The sequence below is a fragment of the Panthera tigris genome, chromosome C2, assembly GCF_018350195.1.
Source record: "Panthera tigris isolate Pti1 chromosome C2, P.tigris_Pti1_mat1.1, whole genome shotgun sequence".
In the NCBI taxonomy this organism is placed as follows: Eukaryota; Metazoa; Chordata; class Mammalia; order Carnivora; family Felidae; genus Panthera; species Panthera tigris.
This window is the reverse complement of record NC_056668.1, coordinates 85,724,568-85,747,453: the sequence shown is the minus strand read 5'-3', so window position 1 is coordinate 85,747,453 and position 22,886 is coordinate 85,724,568. Positions and strand designations below refer to the sequence as shown.

Below are 22,886 nucleotides of genomic sequence, written 5' to 3'. Positions count from 1 at the left end.
TTATGAAAAGTGGCTATGAATAAGTCTCTCTATAAATATATTTGTATGTATATACATAAATATATATGATATATACTTATACATATATAATATATATTTATATTATATACAAATATATATGATACATATTATTTTATCAGCAATACTCATTTAAAAATATAATTCTTCACATAATAATAAACACAACAAAATATAAAGGGGCCAATTAATCAAGAAGAAAACATTTATGGGGCACCTGGGTGGCTCAGTCAGTTAAGCGTCTTACTTTGGCTCAGGTCATGATCTTGCAGCTTGTGGCTGACAGCTCAGAGCCTGGAGGCTGCTTTGGATTCTGTGTCTCCCTCTCTCTCTGCCCCTCCCCCACTTACAATCTGTCTGTCTGTCTGTCTCTCTCTCAAGAATAAATAAAACATTAAAAAAATCTTTTTTTAAAAAAAGAAGAAAACATTTATGCAACCCCCAAAAAATGCATTTAGGAAAATCTAATAGCACTGCAAAGAAAAACAGAAAATTCACAATTATACTAAGAAATTTCAACTTGATAGATAGAAGAAGTGATCAGAACATCAATAATGATGTTTAAGATTTGAATTATGCTACCAATAAACTAGACCTAACATTTATATAGCATACCACTCAATAACAGTAGAATACACATTCTTTTCAAGCATACCTAAACATTTACCAAGATAGACCACATTTGAAGTCATAAAATTAGTCTCAACAAATTTAAAAGGATTCAAGATATACAAAGTTTGTTCTCTGGCCACAATGAAATTAAATTAGAAACCAATAACAGAAACCTCTCTGGAAAACTCTAATATTTAGAAATAAAATACGACATTTCTAAATCACCCATGGACCAAAGAAGTAAGCAAAAAAGAAATTAGAAAATATTTCACACCAGGGGCGCCTGGGTGGCTCAGTCGGTTAAGCGGCCGACTTCAGCTCAGGTCATGATCTCGCGGTCCGTGAGGGCTGTGAGTTCGAGCCCCGCGTCAGGCTCTGTGTTGACAGCTCAGAGCCTGGAGCCTGTTTCAGATTCTGTGTCTCCCTCTCTCTGACCCTCCCCTGTTCATGCTCTGTCTCTCTCTGTCTCAAAAATAAATAAATGTTAAAAAAAATTTTTAAAAAAGAAAATATTTCACACTGAATGAAAATTAAAATATACCAAAATTATAGAATACAGCTAAAGGAGTTACTAAAGAAAAAATTTACAGCACTAAACTCTTACATGGGGAAAGAAGAAAAGTCTCAAATTAATGATCTCACCTTTCATATTATGAATCTCATAAAAAAGAGAAAACAAAATGCAAAGGAAGCAGAAAAAGAAATACTAAATATTGGAGGAGAAATCAATGAAAGAAAATCAGAAAGATGATACAAAAATCAATGAAAACAAAAATTGATTCTTTGAGAAGATCAATAAAATGGATAAACCTCTAGTCAGACTGATCAGGAAAGAAAAGTGAGTCAGACTGATCAGGAAAGAAAGTATGGAGACAACTACCTACCAGGAATGAGAAAGCAATTCTACAGACATTAAAAAGGGAAAGGGAAATACTTTGAACAACTTTATTCCAAAAAATTTGACAACTGAGATGGGCAAATTCCTTTAAAGACACCAACTACGAAAGCTCACACAAGAAGAAACAGATAATCTGAATAGCCTAATATCTATTAAATATATTGGATTTGTAGTTAAAATCTTCTCAGAAACTTTCCATGTCTAAAGGACTTCACTATTAACTTCTACCAAATATTTAAAAGAAGAAATAGTATGAATTCTACATAAAGTCTTCCAGAATTTGAAGAGCAGTTAATACTTCCCAACTCATTTTATGGGGCCAGTATTACCCTGATACCACAACCTAAGAATATTGCAAGAAAACAAAACTATGGATCAATTAAATTTTCCCCCAAAATATAGATGCAAACATTCTTTTTTTTTAATGTGTATTTATTTAATTTTGAGAGAGAGAGAGAGAGAGAGAGCATGACCAGGGAAGGGGCAGAGAGAGAGGGAAACACAGAATCTGAAGCAGGATCCAGGCTCTGAGCTGTCAGCACAGAGCCCGACGTGGGGCTCAAACCCACAAACTGTGAGATCATGACCTGAGCTGAAGTCAGAGGCCTAACCAACTGAGCCACCCAGGCGCCCCAGATGCAAACATTCTTAATAAAACTTTAACAAGCAAACCCAACATATAATATTTACAAAAAGAGAAAATATATCATTTGACAATTTGTATTTGAATGAATAATACAAAGTTAGTTTAACATTCAAAAATCAATGTAATTTACCATATTAACAGACCAAAAAAAGAAAAACAAAATATATGATGATATCAACAGGTGCAGATAAGATGTTGAAAACACTCAGTAAAGTAGAAATAGAAAGGAATTTCCTCAACCTAATGAAGTGCACTTAAAACTGCAGAGAATATCATTCTTAATGGTGAAAGACAAAGTTTTCTGTTTAAGAACAAGAGCAAGACAAAAATGTTTACTCTCACAACTTCCACTGAACATTTTACTGGAGGTTCCAAACAAGTACAAAAGGCATGAAAAATGAATAAAAGACATCTTGATTGAAAATTAAAAAAATCATCTTTGTAAACAATTGTATGCAAACTACCAAAACACCTACTGTAACTAATTAACGAGTTTAGCAAAATTCCGGAATACATGATCAATATACAATAATCAGGTATATTTCTTCTAGATACTAGAAATGAAATTAAAAATCAATACCATTTACCATAGCATAAATATATGAATGGTACTTAAGGATGAAGCTGATAGAACATTTGCAAGATGTTTACACTGAAAACCACAAACATTGCTAAGAGAAATTAAAGAAAACCTAAATAAAAGGAGAGATATACTATGGTCTACAATTTAGAAGATGCCTCAAAAGTGATGTCTAATCACTATTTCTATTTTCCCTCTTCCCATTTTCCCTATGTATCTGTTTTTTAAGCTTCTTATTATGAGCAGCACTTGGGTGGCTCAGTCAGCTAAGCATCCAACTCTTGATTTTGGCTCAGGTCATGATCTCACAGTTGTGAGATTGAACCCAGCAACATGTTCCATGTGTGGCACGGTGCCTGCTTAAGATTCTCTCTCTCTCCCTCTGCCCCTCTCCCCTATTTGTGTTCTCTCATTCTCTCTAAATAAACAAACAAACTTATTATGAAAATATTAAACAAATCCAAAATAAAGGAGAATAGTGTAATAAATCCCCATATACTCATCACCCAGTGTCAATAATTATAAACCTAATATAGTTCTAGTTTTCTCAGTGCTACTAACTACTACCCGCCCCCCACAAACACACACAATTCCTGGTATATCACTCCATCTATAAATATCTAAAGATAAGATCTCTTTTTAAAAATATAAACACAACATAATTTTACCTTAAAACAACTGACCATAACTCTCTAATATCACTAAATGGATCATCAGTATTCCAATTTTCCAAATTATCTCATAAATACTTCTTTTACAGTCTATTGTTTGATTAAAATGAAGTCTATGCTTGCATAGAGTGACTTTATAACTTATTGTCCAAACTGGGACATATCTGAGAGAAAAGGAATCATTATTAACAATAAGCAGGATAATCACAGACAAAATGAAATGTTGGTCACCATATTCTTATATCTGTTCTAATCTATGTGATTCCACTTCTTTACTTCTCTCCTTTCCTCCCATACCAATGGCAATGTTTTTTAAAGAAACCAGTCCCTTTGTTCTAAGTTCCTAAGGTCTGCATTTTGCCCATGTTGTTCCTCTCCTGTATGCATTTTCTAAAACCTAGTAGGTACAGAAGCTAGATCGAAGTCTGATTTTTTTTGACAAAAATACTTCATAGAAGATGTTCCTTTCTCTCTTAAACCCACACAAATCTTTTCTCTCCATCCTCAAAGAAAACTTCTGCTGCCCAGATTTCTTTAATTCCTTAACTCTATTGCTAAACCCAGTCCTCATCTTATTCAGTCTATCAATTGATGACTTGCTCCTTGTTGATGCCTTTTTATTCCTTGGTTTTGTTTTGTTTTTATTTATTATTATTTTTTTATTTAATCCAAATTAGTTAATGTATGATAGTGTAATAACGATTTTAGGAGTATAATTTAGTGATCCATCACTTACATACAACAGCCAGTGCTCATCCCAAGTGCCCTCCTTAATGCCTATCACCCATTTAGCGCATCCCCCGCCACCCAATATCCTCCAGTAACCCTCAGTTTGTTCTCTGTATTTAAGAGTCTTTTATGGTTTGCCTCTCTCTCTGTTTTTATATTTTTGTGCCCCTCTCCCTAAGTTCATCTGTTTTGTTTCTTAAATTCCACATACGAATGAAATCATATATTTGTCTTTCTCTGAGTTATTTCACTTAGCATAACACACTCTAATTTCATCCACATTGTTGCAAATGGCAAGATTTCATTCTTGTTGATCACTAATATTCCACTGTGTAAGTGTATATATATATATATATATATATACATACACACACACACATTTTATTTTATTTATTTACCCATTCATCAGTTATCCCTTGGTTTTTAAAGCTCTACATCTTTTCTTTTGTACTCTAGCTTCACTGATCCCTTCTTCTTAGTCTCTTTTTATGAGTTCTCCTTTTCTCTCCAGCCTCTTAATGTTGGAATACATCCAAGCCTCCTTTGATGATTTCATCCAGACTCTGGGCTTCAAAAGCCATCTATATACTGACAACATCCAGTTCGGTGTTCTCCTAGAACTTCAGACTTGTGTATCCCACTGCTATTCAACATCCACTCTAATATTTAATAAATATATTAAAGTTTTCATGACCAAGACTAAAACTCCTGATCTTCTCATTAAAATCTATCCCTCCTCAATTTTTTCCATCTCATTTAATGCCAACCCCATTTTTTCCAGTTGCTCAGTCCTAAAAACTTGCAGTCATTCCTAAAACATCTTTCTCATATCCCACACCAAATTCATCAAGAAATCTTGTTGGATATATCTGCAGAATATATCCAAGATCTAACCAATTTGTACCACCTCTCCCATTACCATCCTGGTCTAAATATCCATCATCTCTCACCTAGATTACTGCAATAGCCTCCTAATTGGTCTCTGCATTATACTCTTAACTTTAATATTTATTAAACAGCAGCCAAAGTGATCCTTTTAAAATGTGAGTTATATTATATTTCACTCCTTTACTCAAAGCTATCCAAGGACTCCTCTTTTCAAGGAGAGTAAAAGTCGAAGTTCTTACAGTGCCCTTGTAGGACACTCTCATGTAGCTCTACTGTCTCTGTCGTGTTAACTCTGATCTCTTCCCACACTCCTCCTCACATACTCACTCTGTTATAGCCATACAGGTTCTCTTGCTGTCTCTCAAACACACAAGATACTGTCTCATTTGAAAGACATTTACTCTAGCTGTTCTTTGGCCTAGAACATTCTTCTCCTTGATGTCCACTTGGTTAACTCTCTCATGAAAAGATCATCTTCTTAATGAGACCTATTCTGACCTCCTTCTATATATTGTAATCTGTACTATCACTTTCCAGCACTCCCTAACTCCTTTAAGTTGCTTTACTTTTAGTTTTTCCACAGCACGTACATCAACTAGCTTATTATATTTTTCATTTATTTATTGTGTTTCTTGTTTTTTTGTGTGTATCTTCTCCTACTAGAACAAAGTCAGAAAACTTTGCTTGTTCCCTGATGACCCCCAAGAGCCTTGAAGAGCTCCATCTATGATAATCCCTCCATGTATTCAATTAAATGTTTGTTGAGTTAATGTTGAATGAATGAAAGATTACTCTTACTACTGTGTGAATACTGAACTTTGGTGGGGCAAGTATTAGGAGGTTACTGCAATGGTCCAGATGAGAGACACGAGTAGTCTGCTCCAGGGTGATGGTAATGGTGAGAGAGAGAAGTGACACAGCCAAAATGTAGTTGAGATATTTATAATGATAAATCTATCATTATAGATGAGGGGTGGGAAGTGGGGGAAGGGAAAAAAATCAAGAATAATCCTTACATTTCCTGGATGAGGACCTGGGTGGCTAATTATATTATGGAATGATTAAGAGGACAAGAAAACAAAATAGGGGATGGATCAGGAGTCCATATTGAATGGCAAGTTTTAGATGAACCATCTAACAGGTAATTTCAAGCAAGTGATTAGAAAAAAGAGTGAAAATTAAATTTCTCACCTATGCTTAGAAATTTTGGAATTATCAATATAAGAACAGAATTAAAATCTACAGGAATGGGCAGATGAGAGAGTAGATACGTTTTAATCATCTCTTGAAGAGGATCTTACTTTGGTCCTTGGATGAGAGTAAATGATACTAAGAAGAAGTAGTGAGGTGGGAGAAAAGCAGAAGGAAATAGCATGGTAAGAGCCAAGAGACAAAAATATTTCAAGAAGCTGTCAAGTGTTCATGCCTTTGGAAACACATACATCATTTGTGGCACCACTGGTGGATGTAGTCTCAGTGAAATGGTGAGGGTAGAAGTCAAATTATGTTCCAATACACCACTATGCTTCCTTGTAATTTCATTACAGCAGGAAGTAAAATTCCTCTAATCTTTCAGTCTAATCAGGTCAACACAATTATACACTTAACCACCCAAGGGTAACAAAAGGTAAGAAGTAGTAGACAAGTAGTGTAGATATGAAATTGTGTTTTGAATGCACAGAGCTGGCTGGGTATATTGAACTGGTAGTAACACCAAGTAGTACCACTGATGATCACAGAATCTAAGGAATGGAAATAATAGTGAAGTAACATCCCAGAGGGAGAAAATGTATGGCATGCAAATCTATTGTAATCAATCACAGCACTTACTTGTTCCTCGTGAGATGGGACAGTGTCAGAGGCCCATTGGACTCCAGGCAGGCTTTACCAGTTGATCACAGTTGGCAGGGGAATTAAACCAATTTGCCACCCTTATCCTCCCATCCAGGTCCCATCACCTTGACTAATCCCATTTACTTCACCTCTACAAGATCACAAGCAGTTGGGGTACCTAGGTGGCTCAGTCGGTTAAGCGTCCGACTTCGGCTCAGGTCATGATCTCATGTTTCATGGGTTTGAACCCTGTGTCAGGCTGTGTTGACAGCTCAGAGCCTGGAGCCTACTTTGAATTCTGTATCTTCCTTTCTCTCCCTCTACCCCTCCCCTACTCATGCTATCTCTCTGTTTCTCAAAAATAAATAAATGTTAAAAAAAAAAAAAAAAAAGACCACAAGTAGTCATTGAGCTTCTGCTTCAATAGGGATAGGAAAATTATTTTTTTGAGGCTGAGCCAAAAGTTTCTCCCACTATCCTCCACTCCTTAGGAGTTACTAGGACTCCAAGAGCCACCATAATCTTTTTTGAATTCAAATATCAACCTTTCAGGGTTTTTAAGACAACTGTTACATTTCCCTAGAATTTTCTCATCTCCCAAGGAAGTAGCTTAAGCATCTTTATCAAAGGAGCTAATGTTACATAGTTTCTAGTCTCATACCACCTTCCTCACTTTGCCAGAACTCCCACCTGCCTGAAAAACATACACACCTCCACTATCATGCTTTACATGCTCAGACTGAACTAGAAAACTGAAATACTGACCATAAACAACAGAGAAAAGCATCTATATCTAACTTACGTGTAGTCCCAGCTACCAGATGCTAAAAGTTTTCCCCCAAGGACAGCAGGGGGAGTAAGAACAAGTCTAAAGGGCTCCATGGGGATAAAGGGAGATGATGCAAAGCAGGAATATGTTCCAGCTGTTGGAACTTCAGCAGTCTAACTACTGAGTGGAACAGATGATACATTCCAAGACGTTTTCCCTTGGGCCATGTGAATTTTAGGGTTGAAGAATATAGCAGAATAAAAATAGGTTCTGAATAAAATTACAGCATATTGAAGATGAATAAATTTGGCTCTAATAGCCTAATAGAATAGGCTGCATTATTTTTTAGCCAGTTTTTACATAAAGGAAATGCTATTCTCAACTTCTCTCAAGCATTTCAAAGGAAAAACTTTTACTTGAATTTTTAAGCTTCATATGAGTTAGTTTATTAGAGCAACATGGAGAATTAATCAAAACAAAAGCCTTATATTTTACTTCCAAATAGATTTTAAACACCTTAAGGGCAAGGACCTTTTTCTTTTTTCTCGTATTTCATCCAGTGATTAGAATATGAAGGATACTCAAGTTATGTGCTTATTAAAGTAAGAATAATGAATAAGTGAAAACATTTTATAAGCATGTGAATGTCTTAAACTTTTGGTTATTTCTTCATTGTCTTTATTACTGGATATGCAGAAATAATCAAAAATTTCAAACTGTCCTTTGAAATTTGATCTATCTCTCTTGTGTATCCCACTGATAACCACAAGCAGCTTAAACAAATCATACTGAAAAGCATTGAGGCCTTCCATTTACACAAGACAAGAAGAATTCATCTTCTCTTCTCTGTCCTTGGCTCTCCTGTCATTGCTTATAACTTTTTATGATCATCAGCAGTTTCTCTTAAATAGTGTTCTATTACTCAGAAACTCCAACTACAACCATCTCTTTATAGGACATCATGAATGTTTTAGTTTGGGTTGAGAGTCTCCCAGCCTTGCTTTTTTCCTTTTTTTTTATTCAGTACTTGACCCCATTGTTTCAGTTTCTAGTAAGTCTTGTCACTTCCACTAATAAGAAAGAATGGAGTCTCACTGCCTTAGATCCCATATCTCATGAGGAATAGATCTGTTGGCTATACATAAACTTTTAAATTCATGAGACTTCTTGAATAAGAAGTTGTCAAAATAACATTGGCAGTGGTTGAGTAATTTGAAAAACTAAATTAAGATACTTCCCAAGGGTGAGTTTAGAGAATCCTGGCTTAATATTTCTGAGATAAACACTTATCAAAATGAAAAATTCTTAGGATAAAGCCATTTTCAAACTATGGACAAGAAACTCAAGGATGATTTGTTATAGTCTTAAGGGCACAGGGATATAGAGCAAAGGATGCTATTACTTTTTGAGTAAATAAAATTTGAACTTTACTTACATGAATTGCTACATCCCCCTAACCTTTAGCCAGAAGATTCTCCTTGTAAAAGCATCTGTGTTATTATGTTCTTTCATGCTGCAAAGACAGAAATACTTTTTAAGCTGGATATCACTTCAATCTTATGTCACTCATTCCAGTTTTACTAGTATTTTTTCATGATAATCCTCATAATGCCAAACATTATGTCTCAAACTATGCCAAACATGTATATATGTGGTTAAGTATGTACATATGCACATATCCTTTTGGATGCACCCTTGTTAAGATAAGAGCTTATTTCCTTGATTCTTTATTAACCAAAGAGGTTCATACTTTTTCCTTAAAAGTAAGCCAAAGAGAATCGTAACATTTTAATGCTGCAAAATTCCCCAGAGATCATATGGTTCAAAATTTTCATTTTACAGATGAAGTAACTGAGGCCCAGAGTTTAAATGTCTAGGCAACTATTACAGGGTATAATTTAAATAAATGAGCTCAAAACAGCTCATTTATTGGCCTGAAATGACCCTAGTCCTCTCCTACCTGGTCTTAAATTCTTATTACCTTCACAATGCCTTGCACTTAAAGTATTTATATCAATTAATCAATTGGGATTAGGTAAATGGAATCATTGTTCTTTTATGAACACTGTTAAAACTGGGGCTGAAATCAAGAAAAATGATAAACTAAGCACAATGTGTTTTTGATATCCCTCTTGGCCTCCTTTTCCCCCTCTTGCTTTTTTCGTTTACATCCTCAGAGGACTCTTCTGAAGTAGCGCCACTTCTACTGGGGTTTTAAATTCCCAGCAGTGACCCAGATCTTTCTTTTTTTTTTTTTTAATTTTATTTTTTATTTTTTAAAATTTACATCCAAATTAGTTAGCATATGGTGCAACAATGATTTCAGGAGTAGATTCCTTAGTGCCCCTTACCCATTTAGCCCATCCCCCCTCCCACAACCCCCCCAGTAACCCTCAGTTTGTTCTCCATATTTATGAGTCTCTTCTGTTTTGTCCCCCTCCCTGTTTTTATATTATTTTTGTTTCCCTTCCCTTATGTTCATCTGTTTTGTCTCTTGAAGTCCTCATATGAGTGAAGTCATATGATTTTTGTCTTTCACTGACTGACTAATTTCACTTAGTGTAATACCCTCCAGTTCCATCCACATAGTTACAAATGGCAAGATTTCATTCTTTTTGATTGCTGAGTAATACTCCATTGTATATATATACCACATCTTCTTTATCCATTCATCTATCGAGGGACATTTGGGCTCCTTCCATACTTCAGCTATTGTTGATAGTGCTGCTATAAACATGGGGGTGCATGTGTCCCTTTGAAACAGCACACCTGTATCCTGTGGATAAATGCCTAGTAGTGCAATTGCTGGGTGGTAGGGTAGTTCTATTTTTAGTTTTTTGAGGAACCCAGATCTTTCTATATTACCTCACTGACTAGGCAAACTTACCTGAGATTATTCTATTAATCTATGTAACAAGGCCCTGCTACGGTAGACTATAATCTAGAGGCCACTACTATTTTCCCAATCCTTCAAACAACTTAAATAATCTATAAGTCACTAGCATTTCAAATATTGAATCATGATATAAGGCTCCCCATATCTCATAGTTTTAAATATTGACCTCTAATGAAGTAAATCTAGAACAGCAATGAGTCATAGGTGGGTATGCCACTCCACAAACTCAACCCCTCAACAGTGTACCATTATAATTCTTCTAGTTATTACCTTTGTTTCACAACTGCCCCTACATGTCTCCCACTAGAGACATTCTCGACATTCTCCTGTGTCAATTGCAAGGATTCAAGTAAAGAGCATTTTATTTCTCCATCCAAAAAAAAGCTTATGAAATTTTTATCTGGCTAATCTAATGGTCTCTATTTTAGAGTACCAATGTGTCAATTCACTCTTTCTAGTATTATGTTTGGTTTGGTTTGGTTTGGTTTTTTAAGATCAAATGAAGTTTCCTATCTTAACAATGTAGTTAATTATGCTCACCTAGTAACATCGATAAGAACAATGGAATATTTACTGAATACTTCCTATGTGTTGGTTAGTTAGACACATTACAAGCTTTGTCTCATATAATCATTTCAACACATTGACCTATATGCTATTAACAACTCTTGTTTTGTTTATGTGTTAACTGTTACGTGTGTAATCTTGGGAAAATTACTTGACCTTTCTAGATTTCTCTAAAATGGGAATAATACTAATCTCATTGAGGATTCAGTAAAATAATCCATAATTCACATAAGATGTTTGTGCCTGACCTATAGTAAGTGCTCCATAAATGTTAGCATTCACTGAGTAACTTGCCTCAGATCATATAGCTAATAAGTGGTAAAGCCAGGGATCAAAGCCAGACAGTCAGCCTCGAGAGATACACTCAACTGGCACCAAAATGGTATGCATAAAGCCCTTATAAATTAGTGGTTATTATCAAATTTGAGAGGCCTAGATTGTGAAGCATGAAAACAGATATCTCCTTAGAGTATGCTTTCCCAAATGAACTTTAAGTTTGATTCCTGAAATTTTTAGTTTTAGGTTTTACTATCTCCTTCAACAAATTTAAAATTCTGAAGCAGCAGTCTTATATTTATTTAACATTCATTATAAATGCTAACACATAAATGTTATCAATGAAAAACTTAAGTCCAAGACAATATTAACAAAGGTATAAAGATTTGTAGCAAGGAAACCCATCTTTTGTTTCAACAGAGTTTCAAAAGTTTTAGTAAGGAGACTAAGTATTATGCAGGAAATACTGAGACAATCTCTGATTGGCAAGTGTTCCATAAAGGTGGGGATTCTGGAAGTAGAAGAAGACTTTCCAATTGGTCTTCAGATAAACTGACAGTCTTTGGCTGACTATAAAAAGGCTAGCAGAAGTTTACAGACATTTCAAAAAGAGGAAGGGAAAATCCTCTGCTTCTCTTTGGGGCAATTCCTGGAACAAGTGGGGTTGATGGTGGCTGTTATGGCAAATCATTTCTCAGGATTCCTAAGTGATGTTCATCAGAAAACCCTGTGAGGAAGGCGGGCCATACATTCTTATTCCTCCATTGCCAGTGAAGAAATAGTAGCTTATGAATTAAGGCTTCCCAAGGCCACACAGCTATTAAAGTGACGAACCTAGACTAGAATCTAAATTTTCTCCTCCCCTTTTCATTGTTCTTTCCACCATGTCATGTTGATTCCATACCTCTTTTGTTTTGATTGGAACTAGGAATCCTTTATTTAATGTCTATTCAAAATATATTTTTACCACATTCTAGAGAAATAATTTGGAAATCATTTTATTCCCACTGGACATTAGAAAGAATTTTACTTTCTGAAGATGAAAGCTGTATGTAGTGTTATTTAAAAGTTTCTCCTGTTGATCTCTAGAAGAAAAATTTGCTAATCTGATCTTTTGCCTCCCTTAAATATCTCTTAAAAATTATGTAAAAACTGTGCAAGCACTATCCATTTTGCACATAAATGTATTTTATGCATAAGATGTATTTTTCTTATTTTAGCCTAAGACTTATTCTGTACTTCTTATTTCTTCTTTGACAGCTAAAGCTACTGAGTTAGAAGAATCTTTCTTGTAACTGGTGAAGTGGTCAGTTAAACACATAGGGACTTTTTCCTATACATACAATTTCCTCTCCATTTTTGTAAAGTCTGGCCTCAAGCAATTTCTCCTTGCTCAAAAATAGCATGACACAGGAGATTGAGGTCATTTAGGTGCCTGAGCAACAGAGCAAGCACCAGGAGACTTGCATAACTGGTTTTAATGAATACCTTAAAATACAGTTGCAGAGTTCATATTCTAAAACCTTTTGTAACTGTCAAACAATTAGTAACTGTAGAAGAAAATGCAAACTGGGACCACAACAATCTCCATTATTTTATCCTCTTTCTCTCCCCTAACTCTACCCTCACCAGTGTGAAGATTACTGATGCTGGCAAATGAATTTTAAAAATTAAAGTCATCATTCCCAAGAAAATTATATCCATTTTGATTACGGAAATTAGTGATAATTACTATAATCCATCTTTGGTAATACAAATACGTTTTCTGGAAATTGCAAAGAAACTATATATTAAGATTTAAACTAAAGATTTAAACTAAAAATCTACAGAGGAAGGCCAGTATAACCTCCAAGGGTTGCTTTTTTTTAACTCAATTGCTGATTTTTGAGAAAGGAATTTAGTTTATAATTGGCTATTAGCATGCATTAAAGAAAAATAAGAAGGGGGTTACAAACTAGCAAAACTATAAAGGCAAACTAAACCTTTTCTGTGATCAATGTAATAGTCTTGGGGAAGGGAAAAGAGAAAGGACCAATGGGTTGCCTGTTCTTGAAGCAGTTCTTCATTAGCTGCTGAGAAAAACCAGACACTGAAACCAAGACATTCCAAAGAGGGAACATGACCGCAAGTGCTCTCATTTCAAGCTAAAAATTTTGTGGGCTAATGGAAGAATAGTGAAGGATTACTGAAAAAGGTAATGGATTGTACCTTAAACATTTACCTCTATACTTCTTTTTTCTAAGTTATCATCTTCTTTTAAAATTTATTTATTTAAAAATCAAGTTAGTTAACATACATTGTACTATTGGTTTCAGGACCAGAACCCAGTGATTCATCTCTCACATTTAACACCCAGTGCTCATCCCAACAAGGGCCCATTTTAATGCCCATCACCTATTTAGCCCATCCCCCCACCTACCTCCCATCAATTTGTTCTCTGTATTTAAGAGTCTCTTATGGTTTGCCTCCCACTCCCTTTTCATTTTTCCTTCCTTCTCCTATGTTCATGTTTTGTTTCTTAAGTTCCATACATGAGTGAAATCATACGGTATTTGTCTTTCTCTGACTGAATTGTTTTGCTTAGCATAATACACTCTAGTTCCATCCACATTATTGTAAATGGCAAGATTTCATTCTTTTTGAATGTCAAGTAGTATTCCATTGTATATATCTTTTTTATCCATTCATCAGTCGATAGACATATGGGCTCTTTCCATAATATGGCTATTATTGATAGTGCTGCTATAAACATTGGGGTGCATGTGCCTCTTCAAATTAGCATTTTTTGTATCCTTTGGGTAAATACCTAATATGCTGAAAACTATAGAAAACTTATGAAAGAAACTGAAGAAGACACAAAGAAATGGAAAAACATTCCATACTCATGGATTGGAAGAACAAATATTGTTAAAATATCTATACTACCCAAAGCAATATATACATTCAATGTAATCCCTATCAAAATACCACCATCATTCTTCACAAAGCTAGAACAAACAATCCTAAAATTTGTATGGAAGCAGAAAAGATCCCTAATAGTCACAGTAATGTTGAAAAAGAAAACCAAAGCTGGAAGCATCACAATTCTGGACTTCAAGCTGTATTACAAAGCTGTAATCATCAAGTAAGTATACTATTGGCACAAAAACAGACACATAGATCTAAGTTACCATCTTTAAAATAGTGGTGGTTTAACATGGTTTAAGCTTGACAAAAGCAGAGCTTATTTTTTAGATAAAAGAAAAATACACAGAAAACTAAATCATAGAGATACAAGAAGAACACTACTGCTTAGAAATCCTTGAGAATGGTTCTAGAACTTAAATCTTTCATTTTGGAAAGATTGGAACTAACAACAGTAGCAGCTATTGTTACCTGGTGGCAGTATATCGAGGTAGGAGAATAATCTTTGAAAAAATGGTATTAACTTCTTAAATATAGAATCTAAAAATGAAGACGTAATGTCTAATGAATTGCCAAGACTTTTTTTTTCTTGGCCTGGATTGAATGATGATTTGTCTGCCTGAGGTCTCCTTTCATTTACTTTTTTTCCCTCAAAGTTAGTCAAAGCTGAGAGTATCATTGTAATAAGCTAGCTTAAACTTTCAAGTATATGTACTTAGTTTAGGTAAGAGCTCTACGAAGTAATCTAAGCATCAATTTGTAGAACAGTTAATTGGATCATTAAACAACTACCTAATTTGATTACTATAAAAGCTCAATTAACAGGGATGTGAAATGGATGATTTCATAATTTCATCCATATTGCAGCTAAACTGAATAGGCCATGTGGCCCACAGATTTTTTGCTCAGTGATTGGCCATTAAGACAAGCAAGAAAATAATGAATATAGGTCTCATCTGTGAAGACTGTACTATGACATTACAAGGGCTCCCAGAAGTGACTAAATACATACACATACAGACACACACACACACATATATTCTCTTTCTTCTGTATTACTTTTCCCATACCACATGACTTCCAAATCACAAGTTAGGACTACCTGTTTAAGGTCCAAAATTAGGACTAAGTTTCCAGCTTCCCACTAGTTTTGGTTGTCCTGTCCAACAGTAAAATCAAGACCAAAGAAAAAGAAAAAGAAAACTACATACACCTAAGTCCTACTGTGTCAGTAATTTTCATTCATAGCATTAATTGAATCTTCACAACTATCGAGCATGAAAAGTACTATTATTCCCACTGTCTAGAAGAGGGTCTTCAGGCTCAGGGAGGTTAAGGAGGCAGTCAAAAATACACAAGTATTAAGTGACAAAAGTACAAGTCTCCTCCAACCACTCCCCTTCTCACATAGTTTTTTTTTTTTAATTTTTTTTCAACGTTTTTTATTTATTTTTGGGACAGAGAGAGACAGCATGAACGGGGGAGGGACAGAGAGAGAGGGAGACACAGAATCGGAAACAGGCTCCAGGCTCCGAGCCATCAGCTCAGAGCCTGACGCGGGGCTCGAACTCACGGACCGCGAGATCGTGACCTGGCTGAAGTCGGACGCTTAACCGACTGCGCCACCCAGGCGCCCCTCTCACATAGTTTTAAATTTCACTTTTCAAAGGGAATTATCTTTTTTTCTGATGACGTGATCATCGTAAAAATTAAAATCATATAAAGTTAAAAGATCACCTCTCTGCCAATTTAGACACATCATACACACACCCCAAATATGACCATATGGCAATCCTGGCAGCTTGCTCCTTCCCTTGAGGAAACATCCCTGACTGTTCAATTATTTTAATTTTTATTGAGCTGAAGTCAAATCTACTTACTAAGGCGATGCAGAATAAATAAAAATTTTCTTCTATGTTAAAAGCTTTTCCAATACTGAATTTGAAAACAATTCTCATGCCCCAACTTAAAATTTTCTTCTTCAGGCTTACCATGCCCAGTTCCTTCAACTCTCTCTCCCATATGATAAGGTCTCCAGCTGTGTAATTTTTCTGGATAATATCTTGGAATTAACAATATTCCAGATATAGATTGATCAGCTGTAAATGCTTAGCTCTCTGAATTTGGACACTTGATTTTAAAGTCATTACTTTCATGACTGAAATCTAGGTTTGCATTTACATTCTAGGGCATTTATAGAAACTTTTCTGCTCCTAATGAGTTTAGAGCCAATTAAAATGCCAAAGTAATTTTGCCAGATCATCTCCTTTCTATATGTGAACACTGGTCTGTCTTAATCTAATTGTGTATTCTCCATATTAATTCCTACCATGCTACTATTCTTTGCCTATAATCCAAACCTGCCAAAAATTTTTAACCTTTTCTATCATCCAGTAAATTAATTACCCCTGGAAGCGATTTCCAACTGAACCCATTCACCCCTATGTCTTCAGGTCACTAATAAAATTGTGAATCAGGTTAGAACAAAGGTCATAGCCTTGTAATTTGTCACTCAAAACAACCCCTCCAACTTGATATCAATCCATTAATCAACTGCCATTGTGCACCATGCCATGATGCAATAGACAAAAAAATCACTCAGTGGTACTTCGAATTAGCCCTAAATACCTCCCATATTTCACTTAGTGATTGCAGCATAAAATGTGATAAAATTACATAATGGTTGCATTCAAGATGACACAGGGCCATCACTTTTTTTTGTTCACTGTTATGTATGTATTATAGGGTATATTAGAAAAGTTATCACTGGTACATAATAGATATTTTCTTTTAGAATAAGGCTAAGTTTAAGTTTTAAGCAACAAGTTGATTTAAAGAAAAATTTTAGGTATATAAAAGGAGAAATGAGGGGTGCCTTGGTGGCTCAGTTGGTTAAGTGTCTGACTTCAGCTCAGGTCATGATCTCACGGTCTGTGGGTTGGAGCCCCGCGTCGGGCTCTGTGCTGACAGCTCAGAGCCTGGAGCCTGTTTCAGATTCTGTGTCTCCCTCTTTCTCTGACCCTCCCCTGTTCATGCTCTCTCTCTCTCTGTCTCAAAAATAAATAAATGTTAAAAGTAGAAATGCTGCGTGAATATGGCAAAAAAATATTAAAGTGTTAAAAAAAATGACTGAAAGTAGGGAAACCCTGAATACAGAAAATACAGAATACCTTGTGGTTTTCAATACACAATACGCAACATCCGATCCACATAAAACCACAATAGAGAGTACATGAGGGACATCAAATATGTACAGAATGCCTTACAGAATATATAGCCACGATTCAGTAAGTTTCAAAAAAAAAAAAAAAAACAGGAAAAGAGTTTCACACAATTTTACTTGTCCTAAGCAAACATTTACAGGTTCCTAGGAATCAACACCTGCCTCTTAATACTTTATAAAGGTAGGCAGGGTTAAAATATAACAATAGAAATGTACTTTTCAGTATTTTCTCTAAAATACTCACAAGTCATCTATCTAATAATGTGCTTTATGGCCTAAAGCTTGTGGGTCTATGACTTCTAGCATACTTTTACACCCATTATGAAAACTAGAATATTGCCTATCTCTAGTCCTTTGACACTTACACTACCCAAAATTCCTCCAAGATACCTGGCAATAGTTCCTAAATCACAATTACTCTAGCATGTATTTCATTTGACCCTGAGGACTTGAATTAATGTAAACCATCTGCATACTCTCGTCAATCAGTCAATAACCATTTTGAACATTCACTAAGTGCTGAGCAATATGTTTAAAATTGTTTTTCCTGAGAAGCTTAGAGTTTAGCAGAGAAGAAATACATGTAAATAAATACACATTTACTTACAACATGACAAGTGCTGCAATAGAAATATGTGCAGAATGCCATGTGGATACAAAGGAAAAGCTATCCACCTTTGCATGGCTTTAAAAAGGTGGAGACATGTTGGGGCGCCTGGGTGGCGCAGTCGGTTAAGCGTCCAACTTCAGCCAGGTCACGATCTCGCGGTCCGTGAGTTCGAGCCCCGCGTCAGGCTCTGGGCTGATGGCTCGGAGCCTGGAGCATGTTTCCGATTCTGTGTCTCCCTCTCTCTCTGCGCCTCCCCCGTTCATGCTCTGTCTCTCTCTGTCCCAAAAATAAATTAAAAACGTTTAAAAAAAAAAAAAAAAGGTGGAGACATGTGAGTTGAGTTAGGTCTTAAAACTGTCCACGAATTTCCCCAAAACAGAGGAGCATTTGCACAAAAGGATTAGTAGATCCAAAATTCAGGACATACTAAAAAGGTTAGCAAAGTTTTTGAAAAGTTTCAAAAACCATGAAAGGAATAGACAGATGAGATGAAAGTTCACAACATACCATGATGGGCTTTATGTACCATGATAAGTTTAGGTGTAATTCTATAAAGTATATAGAACCAAAAAAAAAAATGTTTTTAAGTAGTGGAATGACAAGATTTATTTTTACAGAAATAATTTCTGGGAGTAAAGAAGTGGTCTTCTTTACTTGATTGGAAGGTGAGGGAAAGAAATGTATGCCAAGAAACAACAAGAACTTTTTAAAGGAGGTTGCTGAGATAATGCAGGAAAACAATAATGAGGGCAACGATCAAGGTGCTATATTATCTGAGCCTTCAATTTCTCATCAACGTGTTCTGCCAATTTAATAATAAGTTTTGATAGAAGAGGTGAAAAAAATAGAGGACTCATTCTACTATTTTTCCATCACCTATTAATGTTATAATTTTCCCCAAGTGAGAACTATCACCTGTTTTCTACTTTTCTAAAAATAAACAAAAAATTTTAAATAATCAAAAGCCAAATCTTTTAGATGCTTCAGATTATTCTAGGCTTTTATCCTTTATGACACTATTATTACAGGTTTCTGTTACTCTTCTATTTGAATTTGGTTATACCTATGTGGCAAAATTTGCTAGATGCCCCACAATATGTGTCTATCTCTTTTTAATTTACTAATAGAACTCCAAAATTCTAGGTAGAAACACAGTTATCTAAAGTCTCTATTTCCCAGTCTTCAATATAGCTAGGTGTGGCCATCTGACTAATTTTGACCAAGGGAAGTAAGAGGAGCTAGTATGTGCAATTTAAGAGTATCTTTCTAGAGTACAGATATGTGCTTCTTCCCTTTCTCCTTCCTGGTAGGTGGAATGTACATGTGATAGCTGGAACTAGAGAAGTCATATTGGAACATGAGGTAACCTTCAGAATGGTGTCTATACGTAAAAGAACCATAAAGAAGGCTGGGTCATAAGAACTTTATGAAATACAGACACTATACAAATTCTGGATTAGCCACCTTCACAGTTTAACAAGAAAAAGAAATTTCTATCCTATTTAAGATACTATAACTTTAAGTTCCTAGCAGCCAAACCTAATCCTAAATGATAAGGTATCTCTTTGAAATTTGAAATTTTAATCTCCTACATTTTTTTCTTTAAAGATCATAAAGTGCAAGTAGAAAAATAAGTACAAACACCACTGGCACTCTTCCTCCATATCACTCAATTCTTGTGTACCACATAGGTTTATTTGGTGCCTCTCTTTCCTCCATCACTGGAGTAATCTCAAATTGTAAAGTCAACATATCATGTGAAGGTCTGTTGTCATTACTGAGACATTTCTTTCAAGTTCACTGGTTAAGGTAGTCTGCTTATGTTTTCTAAAAAGTCTTTGAAATCTACATTCTTAGAGACATAATTCTAAATGCAGACTGCCTGAGTTAAAATCTGGCTCTACTAATTATCTGTGATACTGGGCAAATTACTTAATCTTTCTAAGCCACAGTCTCTTCATGTTAAAACTGGGATAATTGTTTCTGTGAGGATTAGAGACAATGTAAAGCACTTAGTACAGTGCCTTGTATATTGTAACTGTTCAATAAACAAAGCTATCATTACTTAGCATGACTTAGTGTTACTGACATTCCCTAATTCCCTTTCTTTGGTTTCACAAATTCCAAAATGATATGGTCACTGTGATCCATGGCTTTTCACACTTTCACAATTACAAGAAGTTATCTCCACAAGCTTTCTACAAAAAAATTTTAAATTTTGTTTTTCACTTATTTGCTTATCTAAGCAAATATTTACAGTTGATGTAGATTTATCCATGTGGCCACCTCAATACTAAGTATCAACAAAAGGTTTCAGTGCCCATACCTGTGTATGTATGTGGTTATATTGGTGCTAATTACTCTAATTATTGAGGGTTCATGAGAAAAAAATAGAAGTTGACTCGATACATAAATGATGTATTCACACCAAATAAGGTCTTAATGGTGTCACAGAGCAATGTATGAGTAAAGGTTCTGAAGCAATTCAAATGGGAAAAAATGATACCACACAATGACACAAGCATAACAAAAACAAAAGACCTAGCTCTAAGATCAACACTATATTCACATGTTGAGCAGAGATGTGGTTTTAGCAAACCACAACATTATCTGTCTCATTAAATTTATGCTAATTGAAATTTTGCTACATTTTCAGTTTCATTCATATTAAATTTATAAAATTTGTTTTTATTCTTATGCAAAAACTACAAACACAAATGGATTATATATAACTTTTTTTATTTTAATACAAATAATTTAGGGTGTCTGAGTGGCTCAGTCAGTTGAGTGTCCAACTTCGGCTAAGGTCATGATCTCACAGTTCATGAGTTCGAGCCCCACATTGCGCTCTGTGCTGACAGCTCAGAGCCTGGAGTCTGCTTCCGATTCTGTCTCCCTCTCTCTCTGCCCCTTGTCCACTCACACTCTGTCTCTCTCTCTCTCTCTCTCTCTCAAAAATAAATAAACATCTAAAAAATCATTCTTAAAAAAATAAAATAAAAATAATTTAAATCAGCACTGACCATCTGTGAAAATTTTTCTTATCTTTAAAAAGGGACTGAAAACGTATATCTTGATTCAAGAGATAGTTACCTGGATGAACATATATATACAAATTCATTGAACTGAACACTTAATATTTGTGTAGCTATATCAAACCTCAATAAAAAAGTGTAAAAAAATAAAACACAAACAAAAGTATTTTTTATATTTCCTCTGATTGAGGAAACATTGATGCAGCAGCTTTAAAATAGATTTGGCTTCTAGTTGTAATTCTATTACTTACTAGCTAGGTAAACTGGGAGAGACTTCTTAACCAGTATAAGCCCCATTTTGTCCATCTGTAAAATGAGAATAAAATAGATCCTTGCAATGTGTTGTAAGGGTTATAGGGACATTTTGTAGGTAAAACACCAAAAATATAATATATAATGGTGCTTACTAAATAATAGTAATAAAAGGAAGGAAGGTGGCATGGCAGAGAGGATGGGAAGGAGAGAGACATGTAGAAGGGAAGAGGGGGGAAGCAAGCAAGGTTTTGCTTAACATGTACATGCATGCATACATATGCACATATACAACCACATGCACATGATTCTGAAGGTTTTAAGCAAAGGAGGAAGGTGAATAAAGCAGTCCTTTAGAAACTGTGGTGTGACAGTGTCATTAAGAAAGGGTTAGAGTAGAAACCACAGAATAGGAAGCTCACTAAAAATTCATCATAACTTTCAATAACCAAACTGTATAAATCAGTAACTTACATGTCCTGGAGTGAGCTTTTAGAGAGCTTCAAAAACTATTCAGTCTATCTGGATTTTTCTCCAAACCTCAAAAAAACATTTATTCAGTACCTATTTTCTGTAGAACTAATAAAAAGGGTCATGATTCTGCCTTTTCAAGAACATATGGGCTAAATGGATACACTAAAGTCAATAAAGTGAAAAAATTTACATAATAACTTTAGATTAAAGTAAATAAATAATGGCTTTGGATCTAAAAAAACCAAAAAAAACCCAATCCCACCAGGATATTCACTGTCAGCATTGTTGAGATGCCAGAAGAAGGGGAGGGCTGTTTCAGATAAGGTGGTCAGCAAAGGTCTCTATGAGAAGATGACATCCAAGTAGTAGAAGAAGCAGATAGCCTAACGGATGCTTGGAGGAAGAACATTTCTGTAGAAGGGAGCTAGACTGGTGTGTTCAAGGAAAAGCCAGGAGCAAAATGAGCTAAAGAAAAGGAGTAGCAGAAATGAGTTCAGAGAAATAGTGAGGGACAGATGAAAGGGGACATATGGGCCAAGATAAAAACTTTTAATTTGATTCTGAATGAGTTGAGAAAATATTGGAGAATTCTTAGCAATGAAGTGACCTAATCTAACTTGAGTTCTTCAAAGGATTATTCTGGCTACTATTTTGAGAAGAAACTGTAAGGGGCAGAAGAGGAAGGAATGGAGAATATTTGGCAAGGGGATTCATAAAAGTAGAAAGCACATCGGCTTTCTTTTCTTCCCCCAGTAGAAGAATCGCTAAAGAACCACTCTTAAAAGACTGAAAGAACCTTAGGAAAGGGAAGACGAACATCTCACTTCTGGGAGTGGGGTTTTGCTGAACCATAAAACCCAGACCACCAAGGTTATGACCACCAAGACTGGAATTCTAAGACAACTGATATATGACCCCTGGCATGTGGGAATATTTCAGAACAGGAAGATGGATATTTGCTTCCCACATGAAAAGTATGAAGGTGACTAGAGCTTCCCATGATGG

At 35.3% G+C, this 22,886-nt stretch overlaps 1 long non-coding RNA gene across 2 annotated transcripts in view; it reads right to left on the bottom strand.

Annotated features, from left to right (window-relative positions):
- Positions 1-22,886, bottom strand: part of LOC122242034 — a 238,606-nt gene that overhangs the window by 88,927 nt on the left and 126,793 nt on the right. For both annotated transcript variants that reach the window (XR_006222168.1, XR_006222169.1), the window contains exon 3: positions 9,080-9,157. This is a non-coding gene — a long non-coding RNA (uncharacterized LOC122242034). The remainder of the gene's footprint in view (positions 1-9,079; positions 9,158-22,886) is intronic.